This window comes from Rhopalosiphum padi, chromosome 2, assembly GCF_020882245.1.
Source record: "Rhopalosiphum padi isolate XX-2018 chromosome 2, ASM2088224v1, whole genome shotgun sequence".
In the NCBI taxonomy this organism is placed as follows: Eukaryota; Metazoa; Arthropoda; class Insecta; order Hemiptera; family Aphididae; genus Rhopalosiphum; species Rhopalosiphum padi.
The window spans coordinates 77,025,086-77,043,807 of NC_083598.1; the positions used below are offsets into that span (position 1 = coordinate 77,025,086).

The following is an 18,722-nucleotide window of genomic DNA, read 5'->3' on the forward strand; positions in this document are numbered from 1 at the left end:
CCTATTTAATTTCCCACTTATTCACTGTGAATTAATTTTATCTCTCGCATTATTTTTATATTTTGTTGAAATCATGTGGTTATCTCAGATATTTCAGGCTATTTGAGCCTATGATCTTCAGAGTTTTACATTTTTACGTACATTATGTGTGTTGATTACAGTGATAGTAGTATTATAGCAAATTATATTCAGTAGATATTAATTTGTATATGTACGTAGTACGTGTTAATATATATTTTATCGCAAAATATTACGAATTTCACTCCCTCTCCTCGAAAAAATTAAATATTTTTCATTTGGTTTCGGTACACTTCTATCACAAGAGTAAAATATACGTAAATCGTTGCTGATGTAATAATATTATCTCGTGATGCACGTATGATGGGATAGCACGCGCGAAATACTCAAGTCGGTCGTTTACGACTCGGTTTTATATACTTTCGAGTTTGGCCTTGACCCCCGTGGCTGCATCGGACAGTATTATTATTACTGTACGGACGATGGTGGGGTGTCAAAAATCGAAATATTTTCATCGTCTGTCGTTTTTTCTGAACGGAAACGCCGCCGTCGCGTCGCGCCCCGTCGAGACTTTTGCAGCCTCGCTGTGTCACTTTTACGACCGAAATAAATATGCATACGTATTACGATGTAAAATATAATAATATATAGGTACTTTAATATACAATACTCATTAAATCGCGTATGCATATGGAAAATCGATTCATTATTAATCATAATATATCCATAGGGTATTCATCCCTGTCAATTATTTTATTTCTACAATTTATATTTTTGACACGTCATGTCGTCTAAAAATGATATCGGAAACATTTATTACAATTCTGGGTATAGTTTTAAAATTAAAACGAGATGTTCTAATTTGTAGGACTGATTTGTATTAGTATATTTTTTTTTTTTATAAAATATGTTGAATTATTAATTTAAATTTGGAGTATGTTCTGCGAGTTTTATATAATATAATATAAAATGGACAGAACAAACAACGCAGTGAATGTCTTGTACTCCTGTGGCAGTGTTTGTGACGCATACAAATTACGCATGTGATATTTTATGTGTCTGTGCGCATCACAATTTTATATATCGGCTCATAATATCGCGGCATAGGTGCTGCAATGACGCTGAAATTGCGCTAGTTCGGTGACGTCACGAAGACGATAAAAACGGTTTTTACGATGCACCCCGATTGCGACTATTATATTTTATATGCGCCTAACGTAGGTCAGGTTTGTGACTGCAGACGGCGTTCGCATTTGAGTAAGTACTATATGTCTATATTTATCACCGGCGTCGGTCCTGAAAATTTCGTTTGATCTTTACGATGTCCTATTTACGGGGTGGTTATTTGTACAAATATTTTATACATTTACCTACATTTATAATATATATACGCAAAAAATGGCTGTCTCTATTAATTCATTTTTAATGATGAATTAATGAGGTTTTCATAATATTTAATTTATTTTTTTTTATTTTCATCCATCCACTTATTTCACTTGTCTGGTGAAACGTGTACATCTAATTTTGATGGCTCCTAAAAATTTTCTAAAGTTCTAATTGTCCACTAGTATCAATTGGTGACTTTTAGACTTTATATAAAGTGTTGTAGTATATATATATACGACGTATAGTCTACTTTATTTTACTATTACGTTGCGAATCCGAAGAACTTTGCAGTATACCAATAGGTATAGGTATAAAACATATATTATACTTATTTCACTGCCGTGAGACTACGATCGTGGGCGTGGAAGAATAACCCGGGTCGAAATAAACTATTTTTCGTACACAGATTTAAAACACTTTGTCCGAAGTCGGGCGCCCGTATAATTTATAAACCACTCGGGAAAATCATCAATATACACACTCCATTAGGTTATTCGACTCGTCTGTGCACACACATACACACATCACTTTGATATATATTTATAAGTTCGAGACTGACTCGGAATAATGTATTGAAAGACATCGTGGCGAATAGCGCTCATATATATATATAGGAATTGCCCCTGTTTCAGTATAATGGTGCGCTGTAGTGTATATACAAGGGAACTTGGCGAAACTTTAATTCCGAAGAAATTCTTTGAAAACTAACGAAATTCGTTCCGCATTATTCGTACTGGCTTTAATATAACATATACGTCTGTATAAGTATAATATATTTCTCCAAACTCTCATTATATAAATTATATTACTGAGGGACGTACGGCGACAGCTTTTGCGTATATTATTTAATATAATCCCGTCGACGAGCGAGAACTACACATATACACAGGCGCACACACATACACGCACGTATTGTATAAACTTTGAAACTTCAAAATGCGTCGTACTCACATAATAATAATATAAAACAAATATATGTTCAGTCAAAACGCGTAGCTGCTGCAGAGCCGAAGAATTTAATAAAAACTGTTTCGATTTGCAACGATACATTACTATACAAATGTTATAGATATGACGGTGCGATATATATACACATAAATAAAACAATAAAATATACACACATGGCTGGTGGGCTTTATGGTTTATTGTTGCATATACTTGCATATTGTATAGTGTACGGGTGTATGGGCCGTGTGCGTAAAAAAATTACAATTTCATATGTCGAAATGATCATTGTTTTTACTATGTATTGTTATAATGTATCGATCTTACAATCGTAATTATAACGTGTCCGCATAGTACCTATGTGTAATGCACCATACGATGTTAAGGAATTGAAGCTATTATTTAAGGAGTGGACAATTACTTTCAGACGCCTTAAATAATTACCATATTGAGCATCTAATAAATTATTATATAGCTTTTAATTTTCGGCACAGATGTTTCGATCGATCGACGACTACAGTATATGCGTATACATTTAGCTCGTTTTACATTTTTCCAAAAATTATATTACTTTTGTGTAAATGATATAACGTAATCACCCGTTCTTTAAATGTAATAATATATATTATATGTAAACTCGTTATTCGGTCCTTTTAGAGCTAGTCGAATTAAATATCACGTTCAATCAAACTCTGCTCTTAGACAGACAACTTATGTCTTAGTAAAATGTAACATAACATAAAATATTCAAAGCGATATGAACGAAAAGCTAATCCATTTCATAAATCATTTTATAAACGATTTATTTGAATATATAAAATACATAATTTAACACTGATAAAATGGTTATATAAAGGAGATAAAAACTGAAATTAAGTTATAAAGGAATTTATTTAAACTATTAATTGTATTGGATATGGTTATAATAAGTGGAATGCGATAAAACACGGAAGAGTGCTTGAATTTTGGAAAAATATAAAGGTATACAACAGTTAATTCTGGTAAAAAAAATTGTGTGTGTGTGTGTGTGTGTGTATGTATAGACATCAAGAAAAAAGAGAGAAATCGGATGTCCGTTTCGTGTTGACATGAGTAAAGTAAGAGAATAATGTTTAATTCGTGAACATATAGGTTGAGTATACTAAAGGAATCGATTTTGTTGCCGCTAAAGCCTTAATCAGTCCTTAGGAAGATTGGGATACCATTATATCACGCCGTCCACCAATATTGAGCGAAATAACATGAAATAAGTACATATTTTTTTTTTATAGATGTTGTCCATATAAGCGCAAACGACATACTATATAGAAAATATAGAAATTATGATTTGTGTATGATACATTTTCGTATCAAATGGTTGATGACAAAATTTTTCTTTCTCTGTTCTTTATATGCAGTATATGTTATATACACAGTTTTTCTCTCGCGTTACTTTTGAAAAAAAAAATACAACAAAATAAATGTCCTCGAACAAAAATCTTATCCGGGCCTCGCGGCGAAAACTGAGACTTGTACAGGCGAATGATAAGATAAAAAACCGTTCGGAGTCACCGATTGCGATGTCTATTTGAAAAAGAGGAAGCCATTTACGCAAACGACATACGTATATATGGGTCTGAAAATCCTAAAAAATAATCTTGCGATCGTATTGTTGAAGCGATCTTATATATATATATATATATCGTATGTCATTCCACACACACACAAACTCGAATATTTATATATATAAAAGAGTGTGCGCACGACAAATTCGGTCGTATTTCCGTGCAGCAGCAAAACAATCGAAGTTAGTGAGGGGCTTATAAGCTCGACCGATTTTCCCTCGATGGAAAAGCGCACGTACATGTGAATAAAGGTAGATGGGTTAGGTATATATATATAATATATACGTGTGTCGTGTGTGTTCAGAGGAGTTCAAAAAAAAAAAAACTGGGCGTTTTCGGAAATGTCGTCGTTTGGGGAGAGGAGAGCACGCTGCTGCATCGCGTATGTACATTTATTGTAACCCTCTTCGAAAGTACCCTCTCGCACCCTTTCACCCTCGAATAGTCAAATCTCTCTCTCCACCCTTCGCCGACGTTATATATTAAACATATACCCCTGCTATTTTATACATATAGGTATGCATCACATATATTATACGTATTACATCGTCGTGCGTTGATAATAATAATAATAATAATATATACGCGCGTATGCCTGGCGCGGCCCTTTTTCCAGTCTGATGACTAGACGACTTTCGATGGTCGTTCGACCGAAACGAAATGAGTTTCACGTGCCCGTAACAGCAGCAGTAGTAGGAGCACAAACCGACGGCTACCATTTATATTGTATTACGAGTGGGTACAATGTACTATACATGCTATAATTTCCACCGCAACACGAAACGTATATATATAAATAGTAGTTATAACTACTGTACATTTTCGTTTCCTTATTATATACTACTGCGGTGGTGGTGGTGGTGATAGGATATCGTGAGTGGTGTACCTACCTATATGATCGACAAAAGTCATGATTTAGTGTTTATTCTCGTGCACGTGGCAGCGGGTTTTGATGAGTATCTATAATGATTTAAATAATTAGTATACAGATACCTATTACACATAAATGGTCTAACGATAATGGATCATGAGCTCCCGATCTCGCATATATTATATTATAGTAATTGCGTGATAACAGTAATTATATGTTTTACTACTATTATTGCTTTAGAATATTCGTTTATTCACTCAGTTGAACTGATCACTTAAAAATCAAAATACGAGATAATATAATTTTATATACTTCAGTTATAACGTATATATATATGTATATACGTTTATAAAATGTGACGTCAACGTAGGTACTTTAGCTAATAATAATAGTACAATTTGGAGCGTGGCATTAAACAGCATAATATAATACATGATACGATAATACCAGATAAATTATATATTATTCACCAATTATATTTATTTAAAATATGGTCAGCATTGTGAACACGAATATATAATTTTTCCCATTCGTTTCGAACCAAAATACTGACAACTAAAATAGATATATTACTATAAAAATATTTATACTAAAAAATAATAACAAATATCTATTTTACAGTGTTTTCATATATACCTACATTGTAATATTATACTATAGTCTATTTATACCCCATTAAATGATAAAATTCACTGACCATACAGCACAAGAAATATACAAACAATAAACACATATATACGGAAATCCGCACGTATTTTATAGTTTTAAAAACGTTGACACACTGTGTATTTATGTACGGCCTTGTCAAACGACTTTCGACAGTATACGACTGCATACTGCAGTCTTCATCAATAAAACAAAGCGTAAAGCACGCTATAAAAAAATACTGAAACTTAATTTCTCCTATCATTGCAATAATATAGTATTAAATACATATATACATTATACGAGTGTACAGCATATATGCAATTCTTATACTGCGATATTATATTATATGCGTTATTATTGTTATATGCTTATATTATGCGCGTGGATTCATTGATATAATTATTGTTCTATAAACATTTAATTGATTGTATACGATTGTCCCGAGTTGTAACAGTGTGTAACGTCTTTAAACGAAATATTTCATAAATATAAACCAAGTACTTAATGATTGTACTTAAACCACTGCATTTGGGTCAGATCAATAAAAAGTATATATTATTTTTTGAGTTAATTGGCCAACAATATTCGTTAAAGACAATAATAATTCCGATCTTGATTTATTTGCCATTAACCAATTGTTGTTATTGCGTATAATATACCGTTATATATAAAGTATATCTACTTATAAAAGTTATACATTATAATAATCGTAATATCATTTTTTTTTAATTTAAAAACTGATTTAATCAATTAATTAATATATTATAATATTTTTATAATTTGCGCTTTAAATAACTTGTGTAAAAGGTTGCATAAATATACACTATAGATTTATAATATTATATATTATAAAGGGGTATTGTGATATTTTATCGATTATGTATTATATACTTATCATCGTGTTTAATGCAATTAAAACATTATATTCATTATTAACCATTAGGGTTAAGATTTTAAGGAAATATAAATAATGAAAATCGTTTAAAATGTTAAAAAAACAAACAAAATTATTTACTTTAAAATTAACTTTGATAAACGCATAATTAACTTGATCTGGTAAATTAAAATTTTATCGATACATCTATCAGCGATAATAAAACATACCAATGTGAGTACTTTCTAGTCATTAGAATTTAAAGGTAATTTTAAACATAGACCTACAAAGCATTGTCTTCGTAAGTTTTTATAGGTTTATACTGTAAAATACATATAAATCTATTGTGTTCAATTTATAATGTAACATTAAATATAAAAAGCATTTACAGGTACAAATTTAGTGTAAAAATTATTTAAGTATAGGACAGACAAATTTTTGTAAAATAGTTATTTTCTAACATAATCAAACATGGAAATCATTTGCCTTCAAATTTAAACCTTATTCATTATTTAGTATTAAAATTTAAAATGTATTAAAATATATACTGATTTATATTATGTATGTAACAAATGTATATCAGTATATGGTTCAAATTTAAAAATGTTTATTTTAAAATAGTTTTAATAATTTCCATTATGCTGTATTAAATAAAATATAAATGTCATGTACCTAATTAGTGCCTGTTCGTATCGTAATATACATTGAGAGATCGAAACGAATATAACTATAAACACTTTAAATAACTTAAAGGTAATCTTATGAATTAATTCGAGAAAATTATCTGAATAAAAATAACATATAGGTATATTTTTTCAAATTTTATAGCCGAGAAACGTGTTGGATATTTATTGAAATTGTCTTGGATTTGACACTTTATAATATTATAAATATGCGCAATAAATTTATGAAGCAGTAAAAAAAATAAAATAATAATAGTATTAAGGGTAATGAATAATAATCAAATGGTGACAGTGCATCGAAACCATACTTTTTTTATTTTGTTTCCAAGTAGTAATGGCACTAAATGTTGTACGTAAAAAACGATCGTATAAAATGTATGATATTATGTAAGTACCTATATTTATTATATTGATTGGCGTCAGACGACCAAATAATCTTCGTTTTATTATATTATGTACCTATATCTGAACACGGACTATTGCACAGTTATTAGATGGAATTTTAGGTCATTTTCGTTTTTCACGTTTGAAAAGATATACCAAAATGGATAAACGTGTTTCAGGCATTACCAGTATTTTGAAATGGAATTCTTATGCTTTGCATGTTTCGACGCCTTTCGAAAACATTTTGTACTAATGCCGTTTCAAAAATCTTTTATTTAATATTATTAGAGTATTTAAAGAGTGTTTGTTTGTAAAAAAAACTTATGTCATGCCTAAAATAATAAAATTCATTAAGATTTTTTTCAGATTAATAATAAATTCAGCTATTTTATTTTACTATTTGTGTTTAAAAAAGCAATATTCCTGACAATGATCATTAATTTGATCAATCGTTATATAGTTGAATATAATATAATATGTTAACATTTGTCACATGTATATGACCTAATAAATATTGATATACAATTAGAATAGGTCGTTTAAAAATAGGTTTTATGTATTTTTTTCTACAATGAAGTCTTTCAGTGTTTTGGTAAAGTCTACTATTCTTGTGACTTCTGGTGTGCTAAATATCCCACCCCAAAAATATCTTCATATTCATAATAATGGTATAAACATACCACCGGTATAATCGTTTTACGTTCAGTACGCGCGTACTCGGGTAGGGAAAACAAAAATGTCTTCCGAAATATTCGAAAATCTTTGTATGGCCAATCTTTTATCTGCGATTCCCTCGCAAGCCCCCTTGACGCAGTGAACTCGATCTCGCGTTTTACGATCCAACGGTGACAATGCACGTCAAAACAAATTTAAAGATTTATTTTCTCAAATCCCTCCCCGTCGTGCAGCTTCTTATTTTAGGGGAGGGACTGCAGTTGTCCATATTTCAACGAGAACGGCTGTAGCTATATATATGTATAATATATACGTGTTGCGTATATTATACTCATATCACACATTTTGTGCTTGTTCTTTTTATACATATTGTAATCGTATTATTATTATTATTATTATTAGACTCACCTCGCATTATATACGCGTGTGCATATATATCATATACACTTATTATATTATTATGGGTATAACGAAACGTTTGGGGGGGTTTGCCGCGATCGTCTTGCGACCGCACCTGCACCGCGCGCTGTCACGTTTTATCCGGAACCATTTTGTCTCTGCGACATATAATATAGCGCGCCGGAACAGTTAAAAATTTCACTCAAAAGACATGACCACTGGTCACTACCTACGTATAATATGTAACTGATAAACAATAATAGGTATGTGTAAATCAAATCGACAAAAACAGACATGGACCACGTGTGAGATGGAGCCACATGTAAGGAAAATAAAAATTTCATTCATAATAATAAATACAATACTAAGAAATAAATGGAGGTTTTATACATATGATTTAGCACGCAAACCGACAGTTTAGAAAAACACCGTATTTTAAAATATATAAATTTTATGCGCTCGTCTGACAAGAACGCAAAATTTGTAACAAAAAGTAATGTAGTATATTATAAATGAGTACTATAATAATAATGGTATGACATACATACAGGCGTATGCGCTTCATCACATTAACGGATATGCGTAGGTACAAGAGTGTTAGAACCGCACGAGTTCGTATATTTGTGAGTATAAACAGTGGTATAATTAATGTGTTAGGTGATGGACTAGTCTCATATATACGTAGATCCTAGTCGAGGAGAGAAAGAAATCGAAAACTGTGTAATATATGAATATTGCAGTTTTTTATTTTAAACGTGAGTATCAGAGTCTATGCTCATAACATCTGACTTAATTTGCATGGTTTAATTTTTTCTGCAGAGACATAGTATCGTCATGTAAGCTCAAGAACCATCTAACTTCCGACTAAACAATTAATAATTTACTTTGAAAGTTAAATAAGTGTATGCAATATAATATATTATTTAGTTTATGTTAAAATTTGTTTCTGCTGTAGAATAAAGATCAGTAAAAGTTTGTTTTATATTTAGACAGACGGTGACTGTCTAACCTCTAAAATCAGGCAAAAAACAAATATATATTTATAAATTTTGACATTACTGTTCAGAACATTACGAACTTAGCAGTTTCCTTAAAATGCATCGGCCAAAATTATTCGAGCGGTGCAATTAGGTAACTAAATCGTCTACATATTTATTATAGTATCTAAAGGCTAGAAGTTATTTATATTTATTTTTCGAATGATACGCATATATATTTATAGTACCTACTATATTTACCAACGATTTAGAAAATTAATTATTAACGTGTACAATGTACATTATGTTATGCGAGATATATTCATGAATAAATAATGATTGAATAATTTTATTCATTGCTGGTTATTCATATACCGTATCTAATATTTACAACAGCGAAACTATGATCAAATTAATGATACGGCGATAAGGATAACTAAAATATTCTCATAACGTGTCTATAGCGGTACTACAGAGAGCGCAAATTTTGTTTTTTTCTAAATACGCAATAATAAATAAGCTACAGCACTGCTCTCGATGGCTATGACAAGTCATCATAGTATTATAATCATATTATTATAACCATTATTACCATCATGTATGTACGTACCATGTAGGTATAGTGTACACCGTTAGCTGCCGAGACAATACGCGTATAGTTTATTCATTTATATCTGTATAATTATGTGGACATAGATGTATATAGGTATAATTATAGATGTATATTATTATATTATTATAACATTAAAGCGTGTGTGTAATGCGCGCTCGGAATAATTGCGATGTCGGTCGTTAAAAATATCACGTTTTATGGTCATAGATGTTTTAAAAGTTGTTAAGTAAATATTTATGCATTTTTAAACCGTCGTTAACTTTATGGTATCTAATATGTACGTAACACCGCGGCAGTAGCACATTTTGTAATGTGCCCGTTAACGACGTGTGTATATATATAAATATATAATATTCGTCCAAAAGGCGAATCGGTTTTTTTTTCATACCTTTCGTATTCGATATTTATACGCCACATAGGTACCTACTACGTATCTGCGTATATATAACTCGTACACGCGCTCATTGTTTATTTTAATTTTTATATATTAGGTATAACGTTTAATGAGTGGAGAAAAGCCCGCGAGCCACGTCTTATAATACACACCCGTTTTATGCACTGCGATGATGATAATACACTGCAGACGAGTTTAAACGTATCATTAAATGTATATATTATACATGCACTGCGCAACGAACGATGCCGATTTCTCAACCGTATTTATATATTATGTACATAAATATCTATATAATATGTATTTTATAAGTATCGCGTTAATATCACGTCAAGCAAAAAAGTGTTTTTAATTCATTTTCCGCGTTTGGATCGAAGCGATAACAATCGAATCGAACAACATTATAGCAGTAATATAATATGTTATTGTACGAATAGAGATAACGATCTATGCATATTATTTTCCGAAAAACCGCCTGCACTCGTATAATAAACGAGTGGTTCTGTATTCGTCGATAAATTATTTTCAAAATTTTTGTTTTTTTAAATGTGATGTCGAAAAATAACTACTGTATCAGAAAGCCGCGCGTAATCGCGTGTTAAGCTAATTTTAATTTTTTTTTTTAATCAAAATGATTGTTTTTGATTGGAAGACAGCCGGTTTCTTGCAGATCTAATGTGTGAATTTTTTTAAAATCTACTTGTTATTTTGCTCGTTTTGTCAAGTATTCAAACGTCAAGTGGATAGTTTTGTGAAGGTAAAAAACGTATCGCAAGAAGGCGGGTATAGAGGGTACTATAATCGTGTACCATATACAGCAGGAACCGCCGCTTAGCGAGCGGGATGTGTACACGATGCAAGTACCCGTGCGTATATAAATACATTCGAAGGTGCAGTTGTACTGCTCCGATAACCTTATACACGCGCGTATTTTTTACGCGGGTCGAAGAAAAGAAATCCCATTCGAATCTGCGTTTGCGATAAAACGCTGCAGCTATATTATTATGTATATAATATTATATACCCTCCAGCGGGAGATCGAAAAGCATATAATGCTGCACGCGCGCACATCAAGTCCTATACGCATATAATATACAGTCCCCGCTTTCCGTCCTGACAATATATCCGTCGCGTGGTTTATATAATAGAGATATCATCCCCGGGGGGTACTGCGGCAGGCACGCGCGAAACTCTCGACTTACGCGAGCACACACACACGCGCGCGGGCGAGTATGATATTATGATGTATTACTGTATTAGTATTCCGAAACCGCCCTTTCGTTATCAGCGTAGAGACGTTTTCGCGGGATAAGTGCTGCAATTCGTAGTCATTTCCTCGCCACGGGCGGCGTCGCGTGGAATCCCAGCCAATTACCGGATGCAAATTTTAAACCAGCCCGGATTCCCCGGAGACTCACGGTTTGTCTTCAGCCAATGTACGTATACGACGTATATCGTATAATATACCTATGGATATTATATATAATATACGCGTTTGGCGATGATGGAGCCGTTTTAGAGAAATCTCGGAAAATGTATAGTGATGTCGTTCTCTATCTAACTCTCGCATTGCCGCCCCCGGAAATCGCGCGATTTTCCGACCTTATTCAAGTTTTTATATTTTTTTTTTTTATTTTTGAACGCCGGCCATTTTATATTTTATTTAAACGAATTATTCTCGAAATATCTCCTAGCGATCTTTATACCTGCAGTTTGTAAACGCGTATCTTAATTTCGATAGAGAACGATTATACTTTCGTCATAATATACATATATACGACGTGCGATGACTAGATTAAACGGATCACCCTAAATAACCACTGGGAAAATTAAGCCTCTTTAAATAGCCGTCCGTATTCAGTTTCTGGTCTAGAAAGATGTGCGAGTAAACATATTTTTGAGTTTCCGAAAAAAAACCACATACTTGAAAAACATACTTAGAATTTCGATTTAAGTGACGTTTTTTTTGAGTGGGCCAATATTTATGGGACGATTATTCTGTGTTTGTCTATATTATAATATTGTTACTATTATATCTATAAATACTATATTACAAGGTAGGTATATATGCGTGTGTATCGTGTATTTACTATATAAGTATAAACTATGTGGGTAATAAAATAATGTATTTATTTGTTTTTAGATGCCGTCGAAAAAGTGTGAAATCATCCGAGGAATGGTTATCATCAAGCGTTAAGGACACTGACAAATCGGACAAATACATGTAGGTTTAATATATTATATATATATATATATACAATAATATTATATTATGTCGAGTTTTTCGTAAATACATTGATATAATGTATATATAGTGTTAAAAACGCTCTGACTATATTTACTATACAGGGACTTAAGTTTTTATAGTATTATATTGTTAGTTAAATTTATTTTCTATATATATCGTTATGTATTCTTGCTAGAATTTTAATATACATACCTAAATATCGTACGAAATATTAATATTCTATTATATTATACATACATATTATATAACTATTCAACTAATAAAATTTTAGTTTAATAGATATTCGATATTTATATGATTTATATGTTATAAAGGTATACCAAAATTATAATTATATTAAAATATGAAATTAAAAAATGATTAGGTAATGATAAAAAGCAAAATCTAAATCAAAAAAAATACGGACCCAATAATATACTTATGTACAATATTTTTTCATTTTGTACAAAAATTGAGTTAGACAATAATACTGGCATAACGAATCATATGGTATACACGCTTACATAATATCTATTTATTGGTTTAATACAACATATTGCTATCAACTGAAAGTTATAAATTTTATTAAGTATTATTTTATATACTAAAAAGTCATTCAAATTTAAGTTTCAAATTTGGAATCGTTTTTTTAAATATTCTATGTATATATATATATATTATTCAACAAACAGCAACGAATTCAACTATTTTTCACAATAATGCACATTAAATTCCAAAACAGCATATAATATATATGTATAGGTACATTATATGTATGTACATTGTATTGCAAAGTATATGCGATACTATATGCATATTATCTACTAATTTTTTCTTTTTCGTGTGATACGAGTGTGCATTTTTTTTATTCAATGTAATTTTCAACTTTCGAGGGGCGCTTATATTATATAGGAAAGTTTTCATTGTTGACGAGGCGATGGCGGAGGGCCACGCAGCTGTTCCGGGCGGTCGTTTTCGACACGCGGCGCTGCTGCGACTCGACTCGAGAACGCTCATTACGTTATTCCATTACATTATTCCCTCTAACGCATTTACACACACACATACACACACACATACACACACACATACACACACACATACACACACACACATATATATATATATGTGTGTGTATACGCACTTAAAAAAAAAAAGAAAGAAAATAACTCGAAAAAGCGAGTGTGCGCCATAAAGCATTACGGACGCAAACGTCGCGATGATTATATATATATTTTGTGTAAAAATAGGGAGCTGCACGAGTACAAAAATTTATATAATATACCGTATCTCGCTGATACACTTGGGTATTTTGTCATTTTATTATTTTCCCCTCTTCTATACCGGCGATTTCCATTTGCGTGAAATAATGCAAACGACGTCGCGAGTCGGAGTGCTTGGTGCAGTGGTTGCACTCAGTCTATAATGATATACAGTTAGTACGTATATAATAAACCCGATAATATCATACAACAATAATAATACGCTCATTATCGTTTACGCGATAAGAATAATTTGCGACGGCGGTCGTATATACAGTTTATAAGTAAATACGGCACCTCGGAACCGAACGACAGTTTTTCTCGTTATCGTAACGATGAGAATATATAGGTCTGCAGTATAGACCTTTATGGCTTATAAGGCTATATAACCATAGTGGTGGTGGACGACGTGTGGATACATCATACACCGGAACTTCATATACATACAATACGTGCATGTATACATAACACGTAAATGCGCGTATATCAATTCTATATATATATATACATATCTACGAACCGGAAACGCGAGTCGAGTCGTCGTTTTTACAGCACGCGATCCATGTGGTATATTATATATAAATGCTATAGGAGTGTTCCCCTAACCACTGTAAAGTTATTTTTTTTTCAAACAATCCTCCCGCTGGATATTTTCATTCGCACGCACTTCAGACTTCAGTGTAGCTCCTATATAAGATCGAAATACTCTAATAGTACGCATGCATATATAATAAAATGTCATTTCGAAGCACTTATTCTCGTGGTCACGACGACGGCGCGAAGAGCGAGTATTTAATATCCTCGTGTATCAACAATATATTTAGATTTCATAAAATAATTTGATCATTGTGTATTTATTTATTATTTATTCTGTTAGCGAGAATATAGATATATTGTTTTTCAAGTATCAAAGAGACCGAGGGAAAGGATAACGCCCCTCCTCTTTTACCATGTGATGTTCTATAATTCTGTCGATATAAGTAAATTGGTTTTTCGACTTAAGTATTTTTTACCAAGCACAAGGTTTATTCAAAATAGTTTTTCTGAAACCTTGGACGCGTGGTAGTGAAAATGCTAATCGAAAAATGTTCTGTGTAAAATAAAGTGATTCTTACCATATCAATATAAAAGGTGTCTTAAATCGAATAATTTTAATAATATAATTTACACAACATAAAGTCCTTAATACTATATATAATAACAGGGCGATTGTTTTAATGTTAAACGCTCATTGTTATCTCAAAAATCATATTTTTGAAAATTTAAAATTATTAAAGAACATACAAAAATATTATTATAGAATTTTTAGATGTATAAAAATTAATTTTTGAACGAGTAATAAATTTGAAGAAAAATATGCATACCTATGTCATAAATATATATACATTTTTACTTTTCCGTTATATAATAAAATTGTCATTTATGAATAAAACGTAGTATATATTATAATAACTTCAAATTATGTTATAAAAATGTGTTTGTACATTTTTGAAATAATGAGTGTTCTTTGAAAAAAGAACTGCGTTGTAACTATTATTATCTATATTATATACTAATACACTATACTCTATCGAATGAAATAATATAAATCAAATCGTTTGGAAATATCTAGACTCCAGAGACTATAGTAGAAAATTTACATTGGCACACTACACACGAAATTGTAAGAATATTTTCAAACAAGACTGTAATTTAGACAATTCTTTTACAAATGGGTATTTTTCGGACTTTTTGTTGGCACGCGGTATTCATATACGATAAACCTATATAATGTATATATATGTATATTTACATATAATTTATTGTCATAAGATTTTGTTGAAATGTCTCGTTTTTCAGACTTTGTTCTTTTTTATTGCACTCGTACAACGATATTACTAAATCCATTTAGAATATTTTTCCTATAATTTATACTTTGCATAATATATTTTATGATATTTCGACGTTTTGGATACATTTTGCGTACTACCTACCTATACGTATTATTATTACCATAAATTTTTCTCAAACGATCGTACAATAATACTTGATAATTAATATAATAATATATAATAAACTCGTGTTAATACATAGGTACTACTGAACATTTCGTGGGCAATTGCGTAACAAACTAACAGTATTCCGACGATTTGAGATGGATTGAAATTGAACAATATTCCCTCAAGATGTAAACGGTTATTATTATGCGTATACATTTCACACGTGAACGGATCGGTTGTTACGTTATTGGATTTATAATATTATTTATCTGTGTTTGATTCCTATCCACATACAAATTACAATATAAATATTTAATAAAAGTAGACTTCTGACCATTGTTTAAAGTTTGTAATCGCCAAGTCCGCTATAAAATAAAATACGATTGTAAATATATTGTCGTACGACGGACGATAATAATATATAATTAAGTAGACACAGTATTTAAGTAGACGCTATTATAATATAGTCGTAATGTTTTATTTCACTATTACAATATTTAAGTTTGTTGAATAACAAACATTGATATAGGGGACATAGGTACTAGGTATATTATAAACATACACAAAACCGTATGCAATCATAATATACGCGCGTCTAACGAATATTGTTTCTCAGTGAAAATATTATAAATCAAATTCTACTTGGATATCATTTGTTCCTACACTAATAATAAAATAACAACATAAAAATGAACGAAGGTGAAGACATTTGTACGTGTATATAACGAGCATGCAACGTATAAATAATAAATTTTTTTCAACCGATGCGTGTCAAAATATTCAACCCCGGTAATAAAATACATTAATTTCCCGAGGGTAGAATTTTAGGTATTTATATAGAAAATAAGACGTTTGGGGATGAAAAAAAAATAGTATCTCTATCCAGTGTTCTCTCTCCTGTTTTTAATAATAATAATAATAATAACGCCGCTGCCAGGAATTTAATATTTTTTGCACATATCGCATATGATGGGAGGTACCTTTCACACAAATACAAATCTCACAAAAGACTTAGGATTTACGACGCATGTGAGGAACATATCTCCCCCCGGTAAGCAGTAAAAAACTAATTTTTCAAAAACACAAAACTGCCATTATCCTTTGGACAAAGCCAAATGTCAAAATACTCCGTACTCGGTAAGATTAATTGAAGCGCGCGTATATTTCTTTGTTGCCGGTAAACATCAAACGGTAGTTTTTAAGACCGTTCAAGAAATCCTAGATAGGCTATAACAATATGGTTACTTGAAAATGTATATCTATAGGTATAAAAAAAATATTCACATGTAACAAAATAACGAAAAAGTCTTTTGTTACTCCGTTTTCAATAGTATAATATAATTTATGACAAGGCTTTTTTTTTTAATCAATTACAAAAGCATAATAACATGGCTATAATAATTTTATAGTAACAATGAAATATCTAAACATAGAAATTCATGTAGTCAACAAACAGTATCATATAAAATTTAACCATATTTATTAGTTGTTCATTTATAATCTATTTTCATTCGTGACACTATATATCTACGTGATTTAATATTAAAGACATAACATAACATCAAAAAACTATAATCATTGCTAGACACATAACAAGTGGCAATAAAGAATAATTTTTTTAAAAGTATATCAACTATTATTGTTATGATAAAATTTTCAATTAGATTATACAATACGAAATCAATTAATTTGATTGAAGTCGCGGTTTTTATTGTTAAATTGTAATTCATTGATTACACGTTTGCGTTTTGTTAATACTTTTTATGCATCTATGATGCCGAATGTAAAAGTACTATAAACATATAAAACGATTGTAGAAGTTGATAAAAATAAAATAATTACCGCGAACGACTTCATATGTTTACGTCGATTATCAAACGAAAACGACGTTAAAACAATTCCAAAGTTTTACAGCAGGACGGCGCGCGAGCTATGCGCCCGTTGCAAGCAAGCAGTGTGCGTTCGTCTCATTAGGACTGACATTCAAAACATATACTTAACAGTTTTATGAATACTTAGGCTTTGCGTAATTTACGACTTCGACGGCCGTCATTGTCCGGGACCAATAAAAAAACGGAATAGGTTACCACGTGTGGAAGAGCGCGAGGGAGGAGGGGGGTCGAAATATCGTTCGCGTCCGCTCGGTGTTTTTAATATTTCGAACGTATCCGGACAAACGGGTTTCCCATTGGCCGTCTATCGATTAATTTATCACCTCGTGAAGGAGAAAAAAACAATATACTTATAAGGCGACTCTAAATTATTATTATAAACATATTATTATATTATAATATAATATACTTTGCATTTATACACACGGCAATATAGTTTATGCTTGATGTGTAAATCGCGTTAAAACAATTAAATTGCATAAATATTGTTTTTACGTACATAAAATCGAACGATTAATGTACACTGCATAATATGCACCCTTTGTCAAAATAATATCTTATTATGAACGCTGTATATTGTTGCAAAATTTGGACGAAAATGTACTGTCGTGGTCATAAAAAATTGTTACAGCCAATTTAGAATATTTCCCAAAGAAATACATATTTTCAAGTATATATACCTTCTTTTTATTTGCTTTTATATCGATAACACGCGTGAGTTTACATCACGTCGCAGTTGTACACATATGGCATATAAAGTTAAAAATCTGGAATGGCAGCGAAGGTTCCGTGCAACATTCGGTAGAGTTTAATAATTACTGTGTATTTGGTGTTAAAATAAACTCGGAATATGTTCTAATTGGATACAAAAAAAAAAATGGTCTACGATTC

General features: G+C 31.1%; 1 long non-coding RNA gene across 1 annotated transcript in view; it reads left to right on the forward strand.

Annotated features, from left to right (window-relative positions):
- LOC132921757 (uncharacterized) overlaps nt 1-18,722 on the forward strand; it is a 37,360-nt gene that overhangs the window by 6,154 nt on the left and 12,484 nt on the right. The window contains exon 2 of the long non-coding RNA XR_009660946.1: nt 12,615-12,695. This is a non-coding gene — a long non-coding RNA (uncharacterized LOC132921757). The remainder of the gene's footprint in view (nt 1-12,614; nt 12,696-18,722) is intronic.